The sequence below is a fragment of the Cygnus olor genome, chromosome 14, assembly GCF_009769625.2.
Source record: "Cygnus olor isolate bCygOlo1 chromosome 14, bCygOlo1.pri.v2, whole genome shotgun sequence".
Classification (NCBI taxonomy): Eukaryota; Metazoa; Chordata; class Aves; order Anseriformes; family Anatidae; genus Cygnus; species Cygnus olor.
The window spans coordinates 3,671,632-3,694,524 of record NC_049182.1 but is presented as its reverse complement, the minus strand read 5'-3'; the positions used below and the strand labels follow the sequence as shown (position 1 = coordinate 3,694,524).

Here is a 22,893-nt window from a genome sequence, read left to right as displayed (position 1 = left end):
CGGCCGCGCAGGGGCCGGGGGGGGCCGGGGCTGGGGCCGGGGCCGGGGCCGGGGCCGGGGCCGGGACCGGTGGCCCCCGGGTTGGAGGGGTCCCCGGGCACCCGGAGCATCCATCCCGGGGGGGCGGCTGCCGCGGCCAGGTAAGGCTCCTGCGCACGCCGGGGCTGGTAGAGGTGGGGGGGGGGGGGGGGGGGGGGGGGGCGGAAAGCAGAACTGCTCCGTCTCTGCTCGGGCGGTTGGGAAAAGGATTTATTTACTGGAGGGAGAAGCCAGGGATTGCTAGGAGTTGTTTATAAATTCTCAAAGTGGAGGAGTCCGGAGATAAAGCGCCTCACGCTGCTTTGCACAAGCGGCAAACATCGCCGCTGAAATCCCACGGCCCCGCTCTGCAGGAGGTGCCAGCAGCGAAGGATCGCTCCCTGTCCCCTTCCTTCTCCAGAGCACCCACAGCCCGCTTACACCCCCGTTGCCTGCTTGTCCCCCAGCCCTGCCGTTCCCTGGCTCAGGAGCCCAGCCCTGGTTGGTTTCGCTCTGGTGCCAGATGCTCGCCCGCAGCCCGCTCGCCGGGCGGTGCGACAGAACCGCAGGAGGGACGCGCCAGGTGCCCAGCGCGTTGCTCTCCAACCCTTCTCTGGTAATTCCTCACATACCTGTGTGATCCACGCTGCAGGCTGGACTCACTTCCCTGTGTGGGTAATACCCGACTTTAAGCCCTGCCTGGCTCTTTTGCCCCCTGCGTCAGCAAAATCTGATGTCTTATGTCTGAATTGAATGGAAATATGTCTGAATTATGCCTGCATCCGGCTATGTAGCACGTCCTTTTGCTCCTTAACCGGATCACTTCAAGCTCTCTCCCTTGCTCTGACTTCAGGGGCACGACTTTGCTCTGCGCAAGGCGTGTTGGCCCTTCCACACCATACATCTGCCCGTCTGCATTGGTTTCCTGCAGCCCGAAGCGAGCCCCGTGCTGCAGAGGTCAGATTGCTGCAGGCAGCAGCTCCTCGGATCAGTTTGGGACGCCTTCTGAAAGGGTTGGCATCGGGCTTGGTGCATCGCCTTCCCGGAATACCACGTTGGTTTTGTTGAAACCTATTTTGTCTGCGTATTCTGGCAAGTGCAGAACATGTTGGTAGCTCGTAAACAAGAACTCCTGAACACCAAAACACTAGATTAAAATATAAATGTTTAAAATTTTGGCTTAAACGATTGGTATTTGAATTTCCGTTGGAAAAAAATCGACATTTTCCACAAAAAGAGACATGATTTTTCAAACTGACCTTAAAACAATGTCTCCTTATGTGCGTGCACATATACACAAGAAACGTGATCGCTAAGTTGACTGAAGGGAGCTTTTATCCGCTTCTGGAAATTTGATATTAGGTGTGCGGTTATCAGCTCAGATCATCTACAGCTGAAACCCGAGATTTTTCAGTGTATATAACCGAGCACCTTCCCCGTGCGGAGGCTGCTCCCCAGCCACCAGGTCTCTAACAGTGGGCTGGGGGGGCTGTGCTCCTGCGTCAGTGCTGGAGACAGGACGCGTGCACAGGCACCTTGTAAGCTTATCGGTTGTTTGTCTTCCCAAATATATTTGTATCCCTCCTTTTAGAAAAATTCCGTATACGCCGTAGTACAGAAAGAGGATATTCTCCTCATTTTCCATGCATATTTTCTCGCAAAGCCAGAAGGAAAGCTGGCTGACTGAGGTAATTATTCAGATAGCAGCATTAAGCATTAATCACAGGAATTCTCTCTAACTCCAAGCAACACATTTCCATGCCAAATTCAGAACATCTGCTCGCTCAGGGAAACGGTCTCTGTGCAATGCTGGACGGAGGGCTGGAAGCAAGTGTTGTGGAGACTTGTCGGTAAGCGCTCCCAGCCTGGAAGAGCGGGGTAGAGGAGCCAGGGTGGATGCAGAAAGGAGCTGAGCTGCTCTTGGTGGTGCTCCTGCGTCAGGAGGACAGCCCCCCGCTTTGGGCAGGGGCACTAGCAGGAGCATTTTTGCACTGAAAAATCCTTGCCAGCCTGCTGCTAAGTCCTGCCAGCGGGCTGAGCACCTCCTGTCTCCAGCCAGACAGCATCAGGTGTGCTTCTGCGTGCTCAGACCTGTACAGCTCCAGCTCCCAGGTCTGCTCTTACTGACAGCAGCGGCAGCGTCCTGTGGAGGGCTGGAAAGGGATCCAAACCTGCTGCTGCTCTCAGTCCCAGCCTGGGTCTGCAGCCGCTCACAGGAAGCACTGGCTGGGGGGAGACGAGCGTGGTTTTGATTAGGGACGAGGAATCTGCTGCCTCCTGCCAAGAGAGGGAACGGGGAGGTTGTGTCCTCCTGAACGTTGCTGTTTCTTCTTCCTCCTCAGCACAAAGCCGTTGCTTTGCACGGCACGGCACTCCTCTGTCCAGCAGGTGCCAGTGCTAGAGGTGCAAGGCAAGGAGCTTCCCACACCTTCCCGAGAGCCCTGCGGTTCCTGCGGGCGAGGGACTTGGTAACTCGTGGCCGATTCACACGTGACCACGCTGGGAAATAAAAGAACAGCTCAGCAGAGAGGGTATGTGAGAGGTGAAAAGGGATTACACATTTCTCATCCAACCGCAAAGGATCTGTGGACTGTGATGCGTTTTACTGCAAATCCCGCTGATCCAGGGATAAATTGCCTTTAAATATTAACTTTTTAATAACATATTGTGGCTTCAACTGCTGGGCACGATACAAGCAAAACAACATTAAACCTTGCTGCTGTGGCCAGAGTCACAGGGCACTGGGGTCTAATGCCCGGGGTCTCTTTGAGGGGCTGCGTCCCATGGGCAGAGGCCAGCAGATTACAGAGCAATGTGCACAGCCCCCCCCGAGCAATGTGCAAGCTGTGATAAGGGGGCAGCTCCACGGGCTGCATCTGCCAGGCAAATCCAGGCAGCGGGAAGTCAGGGGCCACATAGCAGAAATAGCTGTCCCCTCCAGGAGCTACCCACCAAGCTCATTTTTGTGGGCAGGGAGACATAAGTGCTTTCTGCAGGAATGTGTAGAAGATGGATTAGGGACTACGAAGACCGGGAGCACGCACAGAGTCCCCACTATCAATGGCTGCAAAGCTCTTCTGTGCCCTTCCCTGCCCTCAGCCTGGTTACATCTTGCTGGAGAAATCCTTTCCCAGGAAGAATTAGGCAGTGAGGGGAATCCCCTGTTCTTTTCATCCCCCTTTTGCTTATTCTACTCTATAGGGAACATCTCTGCAAGATCTCTGGAGCAGCTGGTGTCCCATGAGGACAAGATATGTCTTTAGATCCACAGGCAAGACTCAGCTGGGACTGCAGATTCACAAAATACCTCTTTGCCATCTCCCTCATTACTCAGCAGCCCTTTTTGTCAAGCATCCCAAAGCCCCGTTTGCCTGTGTGACCACCACGTAGTGCCCAGAGCTGGGCAAGTTCAACCGAGCTTCCCAAAGGTTTTGAGCAACACAAGAATCTACCTAATCCCACGGTTGGATGGACACTTTGCTGTTGTAAAAGTGATGTTAATTATTAAAATAGACAGCACATAGGGATGAAGTCTTCCAGAAACATTCTCACCTCTCCTCACCCCAAATTGTCAGTGCAAATGCTGAAGCAGACCTGAGAGGAGGTGCTGGGGATGGGGAGATCTCAGGGGTACATCCAACTCGTCCCCCAGACCCTCGAGCACCAGCCAGCTCTCAGGGCAGTGTCCATCAGCCGTCCCCAGGCTCCTGCCAGCAGGAGGGCCACGAAGAGCCCTCTGCCACGTCCCGATGTCTTCCTCTGCCACAGCTCCCGGCGAGCAGGAGACGCGGCCACATCCGGAGTCTGGAGCTGCAGCCGTGCTCCTGCACAGGAACCATCCCCACGAGCCAGAGGGGTTTTGGCTGGGATGAGCCGGCTCGGTGCAGACATGCTCGAAGCAGGGAGCAGAGCAATATTGCAACAGGCGGCCGCAGCACGGATGGAGAGGCGCTTTTCCCTGCCGTGCAGGGACGAGACAGCCAGCTGTGACTCACGCTCCCTGCTCCCATCCCCCAGGTCCGTCTGCCACACTGCAGCTATTGATAAGACCTTGAAAGAGCAGGAAGTTTCCGTGGCAGAGGCGCCTGGGCGGGCATCGTGCGGTTGTACTGCTGATGAGCCTAAGTGGAGCACTTTGCCCAAAGCATTAACGAGTTTCCAAGCTTTGACTGTAACGCCAACAGCCGCCTGCTTGGCCGCTACCATGCTCCGTATGCAAAGGGACACTGCCACCAGCACCACCACCGTGCCAGCTTTATTAAGGCAGAGAAGACAGGGAGCCGCCAACGAGAAGATCGAGGGACGGCTTGGTGTTCGACCGGTGCACATTTAGCGACGCGGGCCGTGCAGCGTGCAATAGCAAGGTGACAGTCGCGGGGATAACACTTCCCCAGCTCTCTCAAGGAAATGGGGGCTCCCGTGACCTGCTCTCCTCTGTGTTAGACCCTCCACGCTCACACAGAGAGAATTGGGGCATGTAGAAAGAGCGGTGGAGCAGGGAGGAGGTTTACTCTGAGGTCGGAGGCAGGAGTGTCTCTGGAAGCTACAAGCAAGCTGCAAGCCTGGGGAGCTTCGTGCTCCATCAGCCAAGCACCTGCAACAGCCACCCTGAAGTCCTAAAAATAGCTGCAGGAAGGATTGTGCATTTGCCACCCTCTGACTGCCCGGGGCTGGGGGACAAAGCCTTGCCCAAGCTCTCCCAGCCCTCCTCCTAAACCCCAACGATGTTAAACGCGACCATCAGGTGTTACCCCCCCCGGCAGTGACCTCCCGAAGGACAAACGTCCTTGAAAGCGCCCCTGGCAGTTAACCAGGTCCTCTGGGGTTTTCATTCCGTGGACGGTGGTTGGTGCTTTCAGCAGAAAACCAAGTCATTTTGTTCAAAGAGCTGAATGAGAAAAGCTGAGCCTCAGCCAGTTTCTATTGGAAAACAACAGTGAAAACATGGAAAAAAGCTTTGAAAGAAGCGTGGAGCCCTAAGAGGGGTTTGTCGGCTGTGATGGCTGTCCTGCCCTCTCTGGTGCTGGAGGGAAACGGAGAGGACAGGAGCCGAGGGGGAGGGGGAGGAGGTGTCTTCTGTGGACGGGTTTTGTCCCTACAAACTTTACATTTCCCTCCCATAGCCGTCAAAGTGGGACCGTTTGCAGACAAAGCGGGACGCACTACGGTGCATTTTGTCTGCCCTGTTTCAGGTACCTGCCCGAGGATGAGCTGTGACTCGTGACCCGATGGGAACCTAAGCCCAGCTGTACACATCTGCACCCCAGAGATCCACGTTTAGGTAAAATAATCCCCACTCCTGGCTTTCAGGTCTCGTGTCATGCCAGACAAGAGCCAAGCACTCAGCAGGTGAGAGGAGCTCCCTTTGAGCTCCAGCTTCATGAGATCACTCCCCTCCTGCTTACACAGATGCGGTGTTTGGCATATGCACTAACAGCACGTGAGTGCACAGCTCCTCACGCAGACCCCGTTGGCAAATGGAAATGCGAAGAAAACACTCTTTTCTGCTTATGGGAGCTGGATATCTAACTCTTTGGAAAAACTAATGGCAATTTGGAGCTTGGCTTTTGTAAATTGCCCTGAAATTCTCACTAATTGCGAGCAATTATTTAGTCCTCAAATTTAGTGTTGTGGGTTTTTGTGCGTGTGTGTGCGCAAGTATGATTGTCTTCAGCTAAATATAGTTTCCTCCATGTTTACCCCTCCGAGCATCCTTCCACCCTTCTGCTTCTATTATTCTCTTGGAGGAAAGGGATTTTGTTACGCTGCCAAGCCCAGCTGGGCTGGGGTAGCAGCTCATCATCAGGGAACAAGGAGCAGGCTAATTTTAAAAGGTGAACACTGCTATTTGCACGGAAACATCTCTGCAATCAATAACACCAGGAGGAAGAACGGCAAACAGAGTTAAACCGAGATCTTTGAAGTTGCAAATCCTAATCAGAACACTTGAAATCTGCAGGAAAATTTACTCGAGAGATGCAAACACCACTTCTTTGCGGGCAACAATTTGACTAAACAAGCACAGTGAGACAGTTTCTCATTTATGTTAATGGAGAAGCGTCTTTTGTTCGTGTTCAGTCCCACTGATTCCCTGCACACAATGTCCTATTTAAGCTCCATTAATTCACTGCAGAGACTGTAGGGAGAATTCGTGTTCATCCTTGTTGGGAGGACTCACAAGTTCACCACTAGTGAAAGAAAAAAACCTGAAGATAGCAGCAGCGAAGGGCTCAAACTAAAAAATAAAAATAAAAATAAAAGAGAAAGAGAAAATTGGAAAATTAGAAGTGGAGCCTTGTCTCTGCTGATGACATCCTGGTTATGCCTAAGGCAGGAATTCACCCTTCAACTTCTTTATGGCAAGTATCCGACTTGCCTTTGTCGGATACTTTGTCGGATATGTGATCAGAACCATGCCTTTGGGACATTTATCCAAAGTTCATGGAAATTCTGATTCTTCAGAATGTGTTATTTTTGCAAAAGGCTCATTACTCTGAGTCCTTATTTCAGAGTGCCCCTCGGTGTGACCGCTACCAAACGGAAGGTACGCACAAAAACTTCGGGTCGAGCCTGGAGCAGCGACAGGAGTGGCTCTCTGATTTTCCCGGTGGATATTTATTGCTGCTGCGGTGATAGCTAATTGCCTGATTGTAATTTGTACCTGATCGACACCTTTCCTCCAAAACCTGGGGAAACAAATGGAAAAAATTGCTGCGATACGTTTCTACAAGCCACGAGGGCCCCATTTTGGTACCCGGCAGAAGCCAAACCCACAGGAGGGATTTCCACCTGCTCCAGCAGCTGGTGATTTGATAATATTTGGGCAGACAGTGCCACCAAAAGGAAACGTAATAAACTATCCAGCCAAAAAAAGCCTTTTTTCAGTGCTTTCCGAGCAGTTGCCGTGACAACTGTCCCTCCACAGGCCTTTGCTTTGTTCCCCCATCAGCTCCTCAGACCAGCTTTGGTGCATCCGTCTCTAGCAGATATGCGGGCCCGAAGTACCAGGGATGAAAAGTTAATGGGTTTGGTCATTCAGCTAAAAACTTCCTTCTTAGCCTAGCGGCTACAGATTTTTCAGCCCTATGCAACAGTCTCTTAAAATTGCTTGGATACTAAATCGCAACACGTGGAGAAACTTTATTCCTTGAGGGTTTTTAAATAACCTATCCCCCCATCTCCTGCAAGGCAACACTTTACTCGTGCTTCTGATTAACTGGCATGCTTCCCCATTTTTCTTCAAAGCAGGCATTGCAGGGGGAAATTAGAAATACGGGAGTTTGCCTGGAACCCTAAAGCACCCGCTGGTGTAGGTGACGTGGCTCGTGGATGCAGCTGAGGGGCTGAGCACGGCTCCGTCCCACGGGACCCCCGGAGCATCGGTGCCGGCCCTTCCCCAGGCGGTGCAGATGATGCATTGAGTGCCAGAGGGGCCGTGCAACAAGCCGAGAGCACAACGGCACGTTTCTCCCGTTATACGAGAATATTCTCATTTATACGGGAAGATGGTTACAGTGATTCTGTGGGTTTGTCTGGGCTGCTCGGTGACTGCAGGGGGAGCTCCTCAGCTGCGCACCAGGGTGGTCCCAGGTGGTGCCTGGGCTCCGGGGTTTCACCCGTCGGGGATCCAGCATCACCTTTCAGGAGGCACTAACAAGTGTTTCCCTCCTTCCGTGTAATTCAAACCTTCATTTTCTGTTTCCGAAGGCACCTTCTTGCCCTAACTAATGATAAAACCAGGCTGTGCTTTCCTTTGATTTTCCACAATTCAGGAAAAATTGCCACAAGGCTGAAGGTGCCACTATGAGGCTTGCAGGGAGCATACAGGGACGGGGACAGGGACACGAGTGGCAGGCAGTGGCCGGGGCAGTGAGACTTCTCCGACCGATGACATCCTGGAGGTGCTTTCACAGGACTCAGCCACTGAGATCGTTTTTTTTTTTTTTTTACAATGGCTTTTAAATCCGTTTCATTTCAACATTAAATGCATATGCCATGCTCATCGACAGCTATGCGATGGTTTAAAAAGCTGTTTTCTCCCCTTAAAAATCCTGCCACGGTTTTACTCCTGATTGCTCTCGGGTTCCCTCTAATCCTGCTGTCCAGCAGAGGCTGCAGCAGTTCTTCCATGCCTCTGCTCTGATGCAGACCACCTCTAGGAGCATGATTTGCAGCATTTGGTTTGTCACACAAGCAATTATTTTCCGTTCAGTGAGTATATGCAGGTGCCAACTAGCAGATGCAGCCAACAGACTGGTTTGAAAGGGCCAAGGGTGGCGAATGCCCTTTCCGGTCTGGACTGTGACATTTATATATATGGAATACAGTTATCTTCCCAGGTTGTTTTTTGTTTTTTTTTTTTGTTGTTTGTCTGTTTGGTTTGGTTGGTTGGTTGGTTTGGTTTGGTTTATTTGCTTGATATTAGTTTCAGCATCTTTTCTCTGGCTTTCTGCCTATCCCTGTCAAAAAGAGTAATGCCAGAGGAATAAATCCAAAGCTGATTCAATTTTTGTCGCTGCTGCTACATGAGGATTGGGGCAGACATGGGTGAGTGAGGACCCTCCCAAAAGCAGGCTGGGGCTGCGCGGGGAGGTGGGGTGGGAAGGAGGGGAAGCTCCTATTTCAGCACTGCTTGGACGGGGCATGAGGTACCCTGTGTTCCAATGGCAAGGGCAATGTGATTGCAAAAAGGCTGAGACGAAAGACAAGAGTGAGAAAAATGCTCCTGGTGAGAGACTTGAAGGAAGCACCAGATGACCATTTGCTGAACTACCCCAGAATCTTCCCACTCCATCTGCTGTTGCTGCTCAGTGGAAAAAGGATGAAAATCATGCAAATCATACCAAAAACTAGATGTACGGAACTGCTGTGCATGAAGGCAAACAGAAACACTCAGCTTGTTTTATCACCCACTAGCTGCTTGCTACTGCACAGCGCTTCCTCCAGCCTGTGCAACCCAAACCTCAAAGCTGCACATGGAGGTGCTTTGGCTGGACGTGCTTTGTTCATTCCCATCACTCAGCACCCCGGCTCTGTCTGCAGAGCTGCCCTGGCTGTGTGGGCACTGGGGAATCTGAAAGGAATGAGCTGCAATTAGTGCCAGCAGCACCAGTGGTGCCGTTATCACCCCTGGCAGTGCCTCTCCTGCACGGACCTGCTGCCAGGCTCCCCGCTGCCTTCTCTCCTCTTTGTTGTAGGAGTTTTCATGTTTTATTAAACCTTAGAGTTCCTTGATTATCCGTGAGCAGTATCATCCTATTTTCTGGCCTTTTTTTTTCCCCATGAGACAGCAGTACTGATTTTTGAGGGGGAGAAGAAAAAAAGAAAAAAGAAAAAAAAAACTCATTAGCTATTTCCTTGCTAGTGATTCAAGAGTGCCGTGGTTTCCCTTCAGCTCCTCCAGAGTTTTCAGTAGTTCCTTCTCCTGTCCATTTTCCGTGATAACTGAGTATGAGAAACATCTGCACCCCATTAGGAGCAGCTTTGGGTACATAAAACTGAATACAAAGGGTAAAAAAATGTTTGATGGCCGAGTCACGCTCTCATCCAGGAAGCAATCTGGCAATCAGCACAGGGTCCCTGGAGTATCCAAGCTGAAAAACAGGCTCGACCCTCATTTCTAGCACATCAGTGAAGCTACTTATTCTGTTAAAACACTAAATCTGCTATGAATCATACCTAGAGCATGAGGAAGCTGATGTCTTCTGTGTCACTTAACAGTGTAGTCCTCCTTTTTGGTACAAACTATCCAGGGAAGTGCTGTCACCGTGTTACCACCCAGAGAGAGGGGCTTTTACCCACTTTCTGGCTGCTACAGAAATTGCCTTCACATATTGTTTTCTCAGAAGGTGGCACTCAGTGCTAGAAACCCGACCCATCAAGAAGCTTCAGGTAGGTCTGATTTTGGTAAACTGGGGGCTGTTTGGCTAACCTCCTATCAGACAGCAGTGATGTGTGGTTAATCTGGACACCTCTGTGGGATATGTCCCTGCTGGACTCGGGTCCTGAGCCAACCACTCCCATGGGCTGGCTGTACACCCCAAATGCCTGCCTGGTCGCACAGACACACCCTCTGCGACCTTTCTTTGTGAAATTCGGAGGCCGAGCAGGCCAGCCGGAATGCCCAGGCCACTTGACTTAAGGCACAGCCATTAGTGCCACCAAGAAGACCAAGTACAGCCCTGAAATGAGCTCCTGGTGCTGCTGGGCCCTGCGGGGCTCGGCCTGCCTCAGCGGGCCTCAGGCCCCGGGCCTGCTCCTTTTGGCGGCCAGCACACGGCTGGACACCGTTACCACACTTTCACAGCTGCGAGGACGTTTCTGTCAGTCCCTGAAGACAACTCAGAAACATTCACCTGGCTTTTATTTTATTTTATTTTTACATACAACCTGTTCGTGTTTTCTCTGCGCCCACATGATCTAAAAGCTATTTTACACAGTCTGACTCCCAAGCTGAAGTCTTTGCAGGCTTAGGACTGTTTCAGGCACAAAGGCTGACTGTATTTCGTATCCTCATCTGCTGATTTTCTTAGTCTTCATGTGGATGTAATCACAAGATTCATGTTCCTACTTTCAAGTGAGAGCACAATCAAAGAAATAATATCCACCTAGTCAGGGTTCAGACATGCCTGGGGAAGGTAATAAAATATTAAAAAAATGGAAAATGGTTTTCATGCTGTCTATTGCTGCAGCTGAGAGAGCATTGCTGAGAGCCGGGAGGAGATTCCTCCAAATTTAATAGCCAAGACTTAGATGGATAACTAGAAATAAATTAAGACAATCATAGACCGGAGCCAAATGGCCTGCTACAGTGTAGACAGAGGATCATGGCTTGGGAAGCATGGTGATTAATTTGTTTTCATAGAGTAATTACCAATTAATCATTTGGCTAATGATGTTGTATTATGAATTAGTTATAAACAGACTTCATCCCAATTATAAGGACTCAACTAGATCATTTAATTGAACGTTTATTCTTCCAAAAGTGCTTCACAAGTCTTTTTTAGCAGCTGAACACACACATCTAACCGGAAAAAGGCACACGTTTAAAATCACCGGCTGCTAAAGATGCCTTAAATTACACCCTGTTGTAATTAGGAGGCTCAGTGGTGTATCTGTAGCTGAGCTTGACCTCTGTAATAATGCTAGTTGTTTAAGCATGCATTCATTCTTTTACATCAGATCCTTTTCCATGAAAATGTTGGTATTCAGTGTTGTTGTTTTTTTAACTTCATCAGATAAGTGGGACTAAAATAAACATTCTTCTCTAGTCTGACACGTGGCAGCATTAACAACGAGTTGAAAATAAAATTGCACATAATAAGTTGTTTAGAAGAATGTCCTCGAAGTTGCTGCATAAAATACCAGCTGTACATAGCAGTATAATACTTAGCAATTCAAGCTCCCCCCTGGGGGTACATCTGCCAGATATAAATATTAATGAAAGGGAATTGTGACAGAAAGATTAAGATTCATTAATCATTATTATTATCCAGCATCAGGTGCTAACAGGGCAGCTGCTTGGAGGGAGGCGCTGTCACCTTGACCTCGCACACACATTTGTGAGGATGCCATAAGAAAGTGAGGTCTTCAAAGGAAGAGACAAACACACTGCTGCTCAATGGGGAGGACTTCGGGAGCAAACCCAAAGGTCTGTGGCCGTGTGTGGAGTCCCCAGGAGGATGCAGTGGGACAGGTGAGGACGTGGAGCACAGCCTCTGGTGTAAGCAGACAGCATAGCATCCTCATTCTTTGCATTGCCAGGTCGATTCCTCCGGTTGATTTCCGCTCTCCTTGGGATCCACACGCAGCCCATATGCTGACAGTATTGCAGCTATGGGGAAAATATGGTCAGAGAAACCAGGAAGAGCTGCAGCTCACATGCTCCGGTGGGATACAGGAGATTTCATAAACTTTTCCATCTGACATGTTGTTCAAACACTTTGCAGCTGTCAGAGCCCTATTGTTCAGGTTTATATTGTGCTGGCTTTATTTGTTGTTGTTGTTGTTGTTTTGTTTTCATTTTGTTTTGTTTTGTTTTTGATGTCTCAGCCATTGCAGAGCTTCAGAGTGGGAAAGAGAGGAAACTGCAGCCTTCACACTGATCCTTGCCTCCCAGCCATTTTGGTGTCTATTTTCACAGCCAGGTGAGCTGAACTCCTCACTCTCTGCCACACTCCCTTTGTCCTGCACATACTGCCAGATGCCTTCAAACCTTGTTCCAGCAAGAGTTTCCATTTTAACTGCTTGCATTTGGCTTTACTTCTTAGTATTACCCAGCAAGGAACGTGCTTGCTTCTTGGTCCAATTGCAACAGAAGCAATTTCACACCAACCCCAGACTTTGCATTCTTTTTTTCTAAGTTAATAACATGAGAAGGTGCCACAGTTTTCCCCCGGACTACAGGCAACCACCATGCAGGCTGCTGTGCTCCATGCAATAGTACAGGAATGCCATATGCTGGGTGTACATGCCCAGAAATGCAGCACTAGAAACACAGACATTCCCTGCACCTCTCAACAAGGCTATGTTTCAAATATTAGCTTGGAGGAGCCCCACAGATCAGGTGATCCTGTCGTAAGACTGTCCTGGGAAATACACGTCCCCGCTGAAATCCACCAGTAGCAGAAACTAGCCCAAGGACACCGCCCTTGATAAAACACCGTTAACTAAAATACATAGCTCGTGCTTTTTTTTCCACTTGTGAGACTCTAATGGCTGCTGCAGAAGCCAAAATAAAGACTGCATAACTTGTATCAGGTGCTCTCATTGCTGCCTTATCCACGCCTGCAAACCTCATCAGCTCTCATTCCTGGGAAAGGCGAAAGTGCCCTGAGCAGCCTGGGAGTCTGGCGGGAGTTAATGAGAACTGGTAGCACTGGGGTAGGGACAGGTAGATTTATGGGGGATTGCGTAGGTCAGGGGGCTTATTTGTTCTCTCCTCATCTGTTCCCACCTGTATCATTATCCAGGAAATGATTACAGGCAGAAACAGCCTGCACCTTCATCCCAGCACAGCTTTTCTCTTCATTTTTTAGGGAACAGTTGCTCTGGGCAGAAACCACGCTTGGATTCCTCACACGTTCATTCTGGTGAAAATTAAGAGAGATAAAATCTACCCAGATAGATGGGTATCTGTCTATCGAGACACATATAGATATATACTTGTATGTCAGGACAGACTAACCAAATCTGTTTCAGGGGCCAGGTGTGACTGGGAGCACAGCTGCTTCCTCTCCTGAGGCACCAGCTCCCATTCACATCGCTGGAGCTTGCATCTCTTCCTTCCCCATCCATCCATATGTCTGTTTATTCCTGGGGATTATTAGCCCTCAGCACAGCCCTTGGGCACTACATTCAACTTATTCCTGTTCAGCAAAACATAGTTTATAATGTTCAATGTGGTTCCTAAATTGCAATGGCAAAACAAAGAAGGACAGGATCAGCCTGTCTCAGCCATGTTGTTCCCCCAGCTGGCGGGCTTGCCAGCGACGTTCGTGTGCTGCTGTCTGTACGGGAGGTATATATTCCTTTACCACTTCAAGGTATCCTCTCATCACTCACGGTAAATGCCATTCTGAATGGGAGCCAACTTGTTTCATGTTAATGAATCACTTCCACTCCCTCTATCACTTTGCTGGGAGGGGACCTGTTTAAGCTTCTTTGTTTAATGCTGGGTTCTGCTTCTCTCTGATAAGTGCTACTTGCCAAAAGCTTCATTTCTAACGGAGTTCAAAGTGAAGTTATTAAGTCATGTACCTCGACGTAATCAGGGTTTTGGAAAGGAAAGAGAGCTTAGCTAATTGCAGTCCTTGGGGCAGGATGCACCACTGATACAGTTAAATGTTGGTGAGCTAATTTTCTCCCTAAAACAGCATCTGCTGGGGTTCAAGTCATAGAAGTGAACATTTCAGGCTGTCGCTTTGCACTAGATGGGGGAATTGGGGGCCCAAGACCAATGTAGCTAAGGCTGAAGGAGTTTTCTTATCGATTTTAAGACACTGTGTCAAGATCTAAGGCCTGAAGTGCTCTAAAAGAAAAACTCCCTTTTTGCTGATTTCAGAGACAAATTCCACACCCTGCAATGTCTATGTGAACCATTATACTGACTTTGAAGTAGACTTTTCCCTAGGGGTATGCAGATTAACAAACATTGTGACTATGTCCTTTTTCCCCCTTTCCAAATGAAATCTAACATCAGCTATTGAGAAAGAAGAACCTGCGTTAGAGCAAATCCCCAAAGACAGTTATGGTCATCACCACTTTTGTTATTAAAGGGCATATTTTGCTGTGGTTTGTTTGGTTTGTTTTATGAATTAACTTTGTGAATTCATGAGATTAAAAGCTTAAATGGGATCAATGAAGACTACACAGCATGCATCAAAGTAATTGTGGATTGTTTTTCCAGACTCCAGAAGACCAGTAATATTGAAGTACTAAGGGTTTAGAGCAATAATTATGAATTTTTCAAATAGAGAGATGAAAGGAAATACATTATCAGTACACTCAGCTGAACTCAACGGTTTGTTATTTCCAGCTGACTGGGACCTCTCTTGGGGCAAAGGTACATGATGTCCTCTCGAAGGTAGCAATCTGATCCACCGAGCAGTTTGAGAAAAATCATTTGCTGTCTGTGTACAGGATGTTAACTATGTGGAAAAGTAATAAAGCAGTGTAAGCCTTAGAGAGAATCACAGAAACTTCCAACGCTGCCTCCCATCCTTTCCTTTTTACTTCAGAGCAAAGCTGGATGGAAAATATATTAAAATCATGAGGTTTGTTCAGCTCCAATTTCCAGATGGCAGCATACGATATATTTGCTGGCATTTGCTTAAAACTAGGCTTTTCTGATCCAAAAGGGTAAAGCATGTAATATTCTCATCTCCCAAATCCTTGATTTCAGATGTTTGTAGCTCCCATAAATTATCAAGTACAGCCAATAGAAAGTAGTTTTTATGTAATGGAAGTAAGACAGATTTGTGGATTTGATATTACATAGTGTGAACTATTTTAATATGTTGAATTTATAGAAAGGCTAAATTTAATATTCTCATAACAAATCACACCCAATTTTCAGACAGAATTCCCTGCCCAATCCTCTACCCAATCCCTTGAATTGAGATGATCCCACAGTATTTTGTATGGCCTCCTTTCAAAATTCCCAACACGTACGCCTTTGTGCTTAAAACCAGAAGCTATTTCATACAGCCTGACTCAGTTCAACCACAGCCTGATTCTTCTTGTTATTTGGTGAGAAGGTGATGACTGAAGAGGACGAGTGGCAGGACAATGTTGTGGTATCCACCAGGTCGGGATGCAGGTGGGAAAAGCATGCTGGCTGCTCTACTTGCATTCCAGTTCCAAGCCAGGCAGCTGCGTGTGGACGTTGGGATGAATTGTCACTGATCTGGCTGACCCCAGGTTTCCTGTAACAGCACCAAGCTCATGTCCACTGTGGGACATATGAGCTGCTGCCTAGCGGTGGTGCTTCGGGGTTTATACTGAGCGGTGCAGAGCAGGAAGACCAGGGTCAAAGTTCCTGTCCTCTGGTGGGTCCCAGCACCCAGCCAAAATCCCTTCCCTGACTGTCAAAAACACCCAAGTGCAGTGGGCAGAAATCATTACCCAAATCGTCATGTGGCTTACAAGGCTGTAGCCTTTCTGGTCTCAGTGCCACATGCACCCGTGGGGAAAAGTGGTCTAACGATGGAGATGTGAAATAGCCAAAAAAGATGTGTTTTACCTCTTGGATCACTGAGGGAAAATAGGTAACATCAGTACATTTAGCTGCAGGCTGCTGACCTCTAAAGAGAGGTATTTAAGTTTACTGCGACAAGCATGGAATCGTTACAGAAGCACTCAAAGATGCACTAAATTTCATGGTTGGAGTAAATGTGTCTATTTTGAAGAGAAACTGTCTACACACATAGCAGGAATAGGAAAAAGACGTGTTTCATCAACTTGTGTGGTGTCTCAAAGAGGTGACAGTTGGCAGTACGGGCAGTATGTTGCAACATTTCACAATTGCGAAGAAAAGACTAAGTTGAGCTTTTCTGGACAGATCCTCATCTGGTGTAAATCAGTGAAGCTTCACCAAAGTCAAGTTGCTCCTGGATGCCATTGTCCAGTCTTCCAGAGTCAAAACTGATGTTTTATAGAAGCCCGTGGTTGCACATATTAAAGTAATCAAGAGCATTTTCATTACAGACTGTGCAAGTGAAATGAAGACAGACATAATGGAAATGTGTTCAAAAAGTTTTATTGACAAAGATTTTAAATAAAAATGCTTTTTTTCTCCTGTGTATGACTGTTGTCTAACAGATGCCATTAATACAATGGGAGGATTGTAGTGGAGGGGAGAGGAAATGTATTTCCCAATCCCTACTGGAAATTATGTCTCCGCTTAATTCCTCCAAGCAGCTTAGATTTAAATAATTCTTATTTTTTCCCATTGGCCATTTCCCATGGCTGCACATCCCTTCTGCACTGGCACTGTGATTTCACTTGTTTCACAGCTGTCAGGGGTTCCCATGAACAGGTCACCATTGGCCCCGGCAAAAGTATAGTTCATACTGGGCAATCTGACGGTATAGGTAAAAAATAAAGGGACATTTTCCACTTGCAAATCATTTAATATCTTTGTAGGTGGGTTTACTTTCTTTCCTCTTTGTAAATACAGGCATTTGCTCTTGTTCATCTGCATAGTCACCTCTGTCACTTGGTCTTGAGTGCAGTTGCACAAAATGTGTATTCGTACCCCATCCAGCACGGCAGGAGCCGGGTGCTGCAGGGGGATCAGGGATCTCCGTGCCCAGCACAGGGAATGGAGTGCTACCAGGAGGGGTCAGCCTGGCTGAGACATACCCAGCTCTCCACCCTGCTCCTGGGAGGGTAGAAGTTCTCAAGTGAGCCTCTAGCCTTTGGGATCGGCCACAATAAAACATAGTTCTGATCTTCACCCTCCTCCTCTGCCATGTTTTGCAGAGCAAGTTGCTCTGGATTCCCCCAAGCAAGGCATTTCCCTGTCCGTTGCTCTCTGCTGTCATTTCACAGCCCAGCTTCTCACTTGCTGTCTTTTTCAAAAGGAGGAGCATTTTTATTCTGTACTCGTGCAGATGTTCATGTGGTTGTAGTTTTCAAGAACTTCTCACTCATGCCCGCGTTGAATCAGTCTCTGCCTTTTGCTGACAAAGACAAACTTGCTTCTTTGTTCTCAACACACCAAGCAGCTGGCACCAAAATTCCAGATTCTGGTTTCTCCCTCTTGTCCTCCCTCCTCATTCTCCAAAATTTCTATCCTGGTGAGAAACCTGTCACAGAGAGCCGGGCCGATGCAGAGCTCTCCTTCTGTCCTGTAGTAAGGGAAGTACCTGCCAGAAGAAAAGGGCTGGTCCAGGCCCAGCAGCCGGCTGGGGCAGGAGGTGGCTGACAGGCACTTTTCAGAGGCGCTGTCTCTTAGGAGCTCATGGGGTGTTGGCTCTGCAATGCTCATGGAGGAAAGCGCCCTCTTGTCTGTCTCCAGACTTGGTGGGGTGGTCTGAAACAAACACAGATAGGACCAAGAGCTAAGGCTGTGAATATGTGGAAGAGCGGAGACATCACATTGGAAAGATCATTAGAGTTATGCGTCCTCCAAGTGGGGGGTGAACATCTATTCAATGGGAATGTTAATCAATAAAAATCCACAAGATTTTTCTGAGTGAGAAGGGGGTAGGCTGGCTGCCCCAAGGGCTAAGACCTCCCAGAACACCTTGGAAAGTCCTGCATTGATTTTCTCCTGGCTTCAAGGAGGTGGCAGAGGGCACTGCACTGCCTTTGGGGATACAGCAATGGGACAGTTCTCATCCAGAGGCAACAGAGTCCCCAGAGAGCTGGTGTGGGGTCCATGGGATTGTTTCAGGGGGTTGCTTGAACAGGAGCCTTTCCAGGGCTGGGTCATGTCTCTCTGCTGTCAGATATCTATTCTTGTTTTATGTTTTCAGAGCACAATTCATTATTTTGTTCTGAAGGGCCTAGCTTTAGGAGGCCGCATGGTGTGAGATGTGATGACCTCTTTTTCTCCTTCCCCACTCCTTTCAGAAACATTAAACTTTTCATTTCACCTCATTAGCAGATGTTTAACACAATTTAATCACTTAGACATTGAAAGAGTCTGTGGAGAGGGACAAGCACCCTCAGAGGCAGCTCACTGGATGAGGGAGCGGAGGGGCCTTGCCCAGGCACTGATACCAGTGCCATGGGAAAGGCCAGCTAGGCCCGGGGCGAGCAGGAGGCACCAAGGCCAGCCATGTGGGTGCTCCCACTCATGGAGGATGGAGCATTCCTTCACTGCACAATCTTTGGGAAGGATTTTCCCCCCAATTCACCTTCTCAACATCTCCACCATCCTCTGCACATCCACCTTCTCTTTCATCTTTCCAATCCATATCAGGCTTCTTGCCCTCTGCATTTAGGCCACATGTGACGGGCTGGAAAATATGCTTCTCACATGATCTGTAATATGGAAAATATCCTGTGGAGATGGCTGAATAATCCTCATTCTCCTCCTCCTCATGATCAACCTTGCCATCATCGAAGCTTACTTCTGTTTCTGTGTTGATCTGCAAGGCAAGGAAGGAAGATGGGCCCATAAAGACCTGAGATGGTTTGTAGTAGGGCAGATATTCAAGACAAAGCACCACGTAATCTGGGGGTGGCTGCTCATTGCAAAGTGAGAGTTTGGTATTCAAATCTTCAGGACTGTCCTCAGCTGGCAAGACATTGTCAAGGACAGTTGGGCCGGGCGGTGAGGGAGTGTTTTCATCCCCTGTCTCCAAATCTCCTGGAATTCCCTAAAAGATAATTGTTTTTGATAAAACACACTAAAATTAAGCTATTGATGGGCAAGAGTCAATAGCAAAATTCATCAACAATGTTTATCTGTTCTGCTGTCCACCCAGGACATGGCACATCAGCCACTACAAAATGATAATGAGGCCTACTATAGGACTGGCAAAACTAGCCCTGAGGATTATAAGGATTTGATTGATTATCTGAAATTTCTGCTAGTTTCTGTACCTGATCTCATCTCCCTGCCACAAACTGCTTAAGATTAACAGAGTGGTGGGTAGAAATTTCCCATCAAAGCCACTTCGTGGTGGAAAATTGGATCTTCAGCTAAAATATTTGAACACCTGCAAACATTAGTATTTTCTTAAAAAGCTTACGTGTCAAAAAGTAGTTAGGATGTAAAAAATATTTCAGCTTTCTTTTTGATTCTTGAAACAGTTTCTCATGTAGATTTTTCAATTAAATACCAAGTTATCTCCTACACTCTCAAGCAGTCTTCAGCACTTGACACAGGCTGTTTCATGTTTTCCCTGTGCTGATGAAGGGTAGCAATAAGCTGGCTCCAGAAATTAAAACCCTATGTCCAACTTCTGTCATCTAATTTTTTACAGACTACTGTTTGGCATGGTCCAAAACCATGGCCTGCAGAGACAGCGTTTGTACCTGATTTGAGGTTAAACTTACATCCGACTGCATGAGTTTCCTTGACAGATTCCAAACCAAAGAAATGGGGCTCTCACGGGCTATTTAGTCTGATTTATGGTCTCCTAAAAATCTTGGTAGATCAGCAGTGCTTGTGAGCATTCTGGAAATGGAAGAACATTAAAATCTGGGTAGAGCCTAAAAAAAAAAATACAGCCCTTTTCTCCCTCAGATATTTTCTTTTTGATTTTTCTATATATCCCAAACTGGCATATACAATTCAATGCTTTGAAAGAGTTTGAGCTTGATATTTAAATTCAGCTTCAGTTCTATCAACTGAGAAGTCTATTTATCATGTCATTACTATTATAAGAACCTATTTCATTGAAAAAAAAATCATCTTGCTGTTATAGATAAACATATACAAACATTTTGCTTCCAGAAAAATTGTCTGCACTTAGCTGTTTGTTACTCTGGTGTTATAAATTCCCCATCTGTGTTGACTTTCTTCAGATTTGCTTCTTATCAAAAAGATCTGCCTCTTAAGTTTTTTAGTATTTTAAACATCTTTTACAAAGGTCTCATTCAAATGGACCTGAATCTGCACATTTGGGTAACCTAACTGCAACCCAAGGGTTCCCAAGGGAGAGATAAATGGTATTTTTATGGTTACCAGTTATCCAAGAAGTACTGGAGAAGAGAAAGCCTGTGGGGAGAGCATCATCCCACTCTGCTTGGTTCCTGTGGTGATGGGGTTCCAGGGCAGCATCACAAAGGGGGGACAACTTCCCCCCACTCCCTGCTGGCAGAACTGACCTCCTTCGCCATGCCAGTACGTTTTTGTGGGTATCCTGGGTTTACTGAGATGCTCGCAGATGGGTTAGCTTCCTTCTAAATAAGCTTTTATCCCTGTCAGAGAGAAAAAAAACTACTGAGATAACCCCTGATAAATTATCTCTTCTTGGATTTGTGGTTATATTACTTCCATCGTACATAGCAATCCCTCCTTTTGGAAACAAATCAGTTCTTCGTCTTGATTTGTTTTTTTTGTTTGTTTTGTTTTCCTATGGCTGTTGGTTTGGTGAGTGTTATTACATATAACTAGAAAGAGGGGACAGGAGGCCCAGGACACCCACTTTTACCCAGTCGGCACACCATTATAAGACATCATTTAGTCTGGAAAACTCTTTTAACTTTTCTGCTACTTGCTGTTCATATTCTTACATACGCAGTCCTAGTTCCCAGTTTCATAGCTAAGATGATATCCTGAAGGAGAAAAATTAAGAAAATTCCACTTGAAACCTCCCAGCTAACAATGTGTTGCAATCCGCTGGTAATGATGATAGTCTAGACATTTCTTTACTTGGCCCAAGGATGAAATCTCTTGGTGAAACTCATCAGTTCTTAGTTGGCTAGGGGCAGATGAGGCTGATGAGGGGTTTCCTCCTCCTTGCATTTCTGATGTTTCTCCACACACTCACTCAAAATGAAAAGGGCATCTTTTTCCAGGTTCCAGGAATGGTGAGTCAGGGCGAGTTCATCAGCAAAGACCACAGAAATCATAGGTCTGATCTGGGAGGAAGTTTTTATTATGAAAATACATGTATGGATTTTATCCAGGGACAACTCCCATTTTCCAAGAGATTTCAAAAGAAGGATTTCTTTTGTTTTCAATTCCCTCAGGATACGTACATTTTCCTCTCCGTCCCTTTAGTGACTGAAGGCATGAGGCTCTGGTGTGACAGAAAGGCAGCACAAGAATACTGCACAGCACCACAAGCACAGAGGAGATCACAACGGGACAAACCCTGTAACACAGTGCAGGAATTGCAAATGGGCACAGCATTAAGGCAAGGTTGAGTACCTACAGAAGCTCATTTTGTTTTGATGTTAATTCGATGCTTAAAGCAGGCCAGAAATACCTCTTCTATTATTGCTTACACTTTACAGTCCTCACATCACCAAAAGCCCACTCAACATGAAAATCCCACGGGAAGAGTCCAGAGGCAGCACATGACATCACCCCAGGGCCACACGTGTCCGGTCCTCCACCTTCTTCACCAGTGCTACAGAGCCTGTTTGAGGGACTCCCAGCCAGCAACCACCAGCCAGAGCGACTCATTTGGAAGGAAAAATTACAACAGAAATAGCGACAGATTCATGCATTTTTTTTCATTGTCATACTAATCACTGCAAGACAGTGATAAGTATAAATTTCACTTTGCTGTGACTGAATAATGCTGCTTGCTTTGTTTTATAAATATAGAAGGAAGCAGGGGAATGCTTCAGTTGTGCCTTTCAAGGCACTTTCAAAAGCCATATATTCCCATACTTTAAAAATATATATATATATGCTGTAAATATACAGAAACAGACATAGACTTCCTGATACTTCACATTGAAATAGTTATCTTTTTTTTTCTCCATTAAGTTTTAAGATATTTTTTTGCTAAATGACAGATGCCTTTTTTTATTACTGTATCAGCGTGTACATATTTCAGTGTTTAACTGGCAAGTGTAATAGAGTGGAGCACTTTCTCTGACAATACATTAAAAATTCTCATAAATACCTGAGCAACTGAGAAATTCAGAATGAGATTCATTCCCGTATAGTGTTTGATCTATTTACCAAAATTCCAGAGCTCTAAAGCACGGAGACGATTTTGAATGGGGTATATTATTATTCATCCCATTTATTATCCTTGTTGCTGCCTGCAGGAAAAAGTGGTTTATTATAATGTGATTTCTCAACTGCATCAGGATGATATACCAGCAGCTAATGAAGTGTTCAGGCACCCAAAATCCCAGCTTCATTGAAATTCATTACCACAAAAATTCTGCCAGAACTAATTGCTGTCGGGGCTGCTTATGCATATGTCTTAGTTCCATTTCACAAAATGACAGACCTAATGCTGGTACAAGCCAACACAAAAAATCATCAAAGGGGAGAGGAGCGGTCCCTCGGCTCCTGTGCCCACAGCTGCCCCATTTGCAGCGTGCACCCGTGCGTAGTGTGGTCAGAGCATGGCAGGTTTCCCCGGTGAGCTGGCAATACTGTGCTGAGAATAGCCTGAGGACTTCTTTATTGTTAATTGAAATACAGCACCTAAATGCAGAGGAAATTAAGAGAGAATATTGAGCGTGGGAGGGTCTTAAGGAAAAGGTGGAGAAGTGTCTGCTGCCTCCAGCGCACCCCGAATTGCCAGGCTGTGGGTAAGGCATGGTTTGGGCCAGAGAAGGACTCAGGGGCCTGGAATGTGAAGGCAGAAGGCAGGGTGAGCACTGTCCGCTGGCTGCAGGGTGTCCTGGCCCCCTGCTCCCCTTCCCTCACCGCCCCCATACAAGGCACAGATCCTCCCTACGCCCCCAAACTGATGCCCATGCCCTGAAAAACAGCCCCTCTGT

The 22,893-nt window shown here is 47.2% G+C and overlaps 2 long non-coding RNA genes across 2 annotated transcripts; both read left to right on the top strand.

Annotated features, from left to right (window-relative positions):
* Positions 1-3: 3 nt before the first annotated feature.
* LOC121077912 lies at positions 4-16,195 on the top strand. Its single transcript, XR_005824359.1, has 5 exons — positions 4-140; positions 5,211-5,367; positions 11,514-11,713; positions 12,070-12,164; positions 16,079-16,195. It is a non-coding gene; the product is annotated as an uncharacterized LOC121077912 (long non-coding RNA).
* A 4,080-nt stretch (positions 16,196-20,275) lies between these two features.
* On the top strand, positions 20,276-21,458 carry LOC121078003. Its single transcript, XR_005824413.1, has 3 exons — positions 20,276-20,320; positions 21,203-21,343; positions 21,439-21,458. It is a non-coding gene; the product is annotated as an uncharacterized LOC121078003 (long non-coding RNA).
* The last annotated feature ends 1,435 nt before the right edge of the window (positions 21,459-22,893 follow it).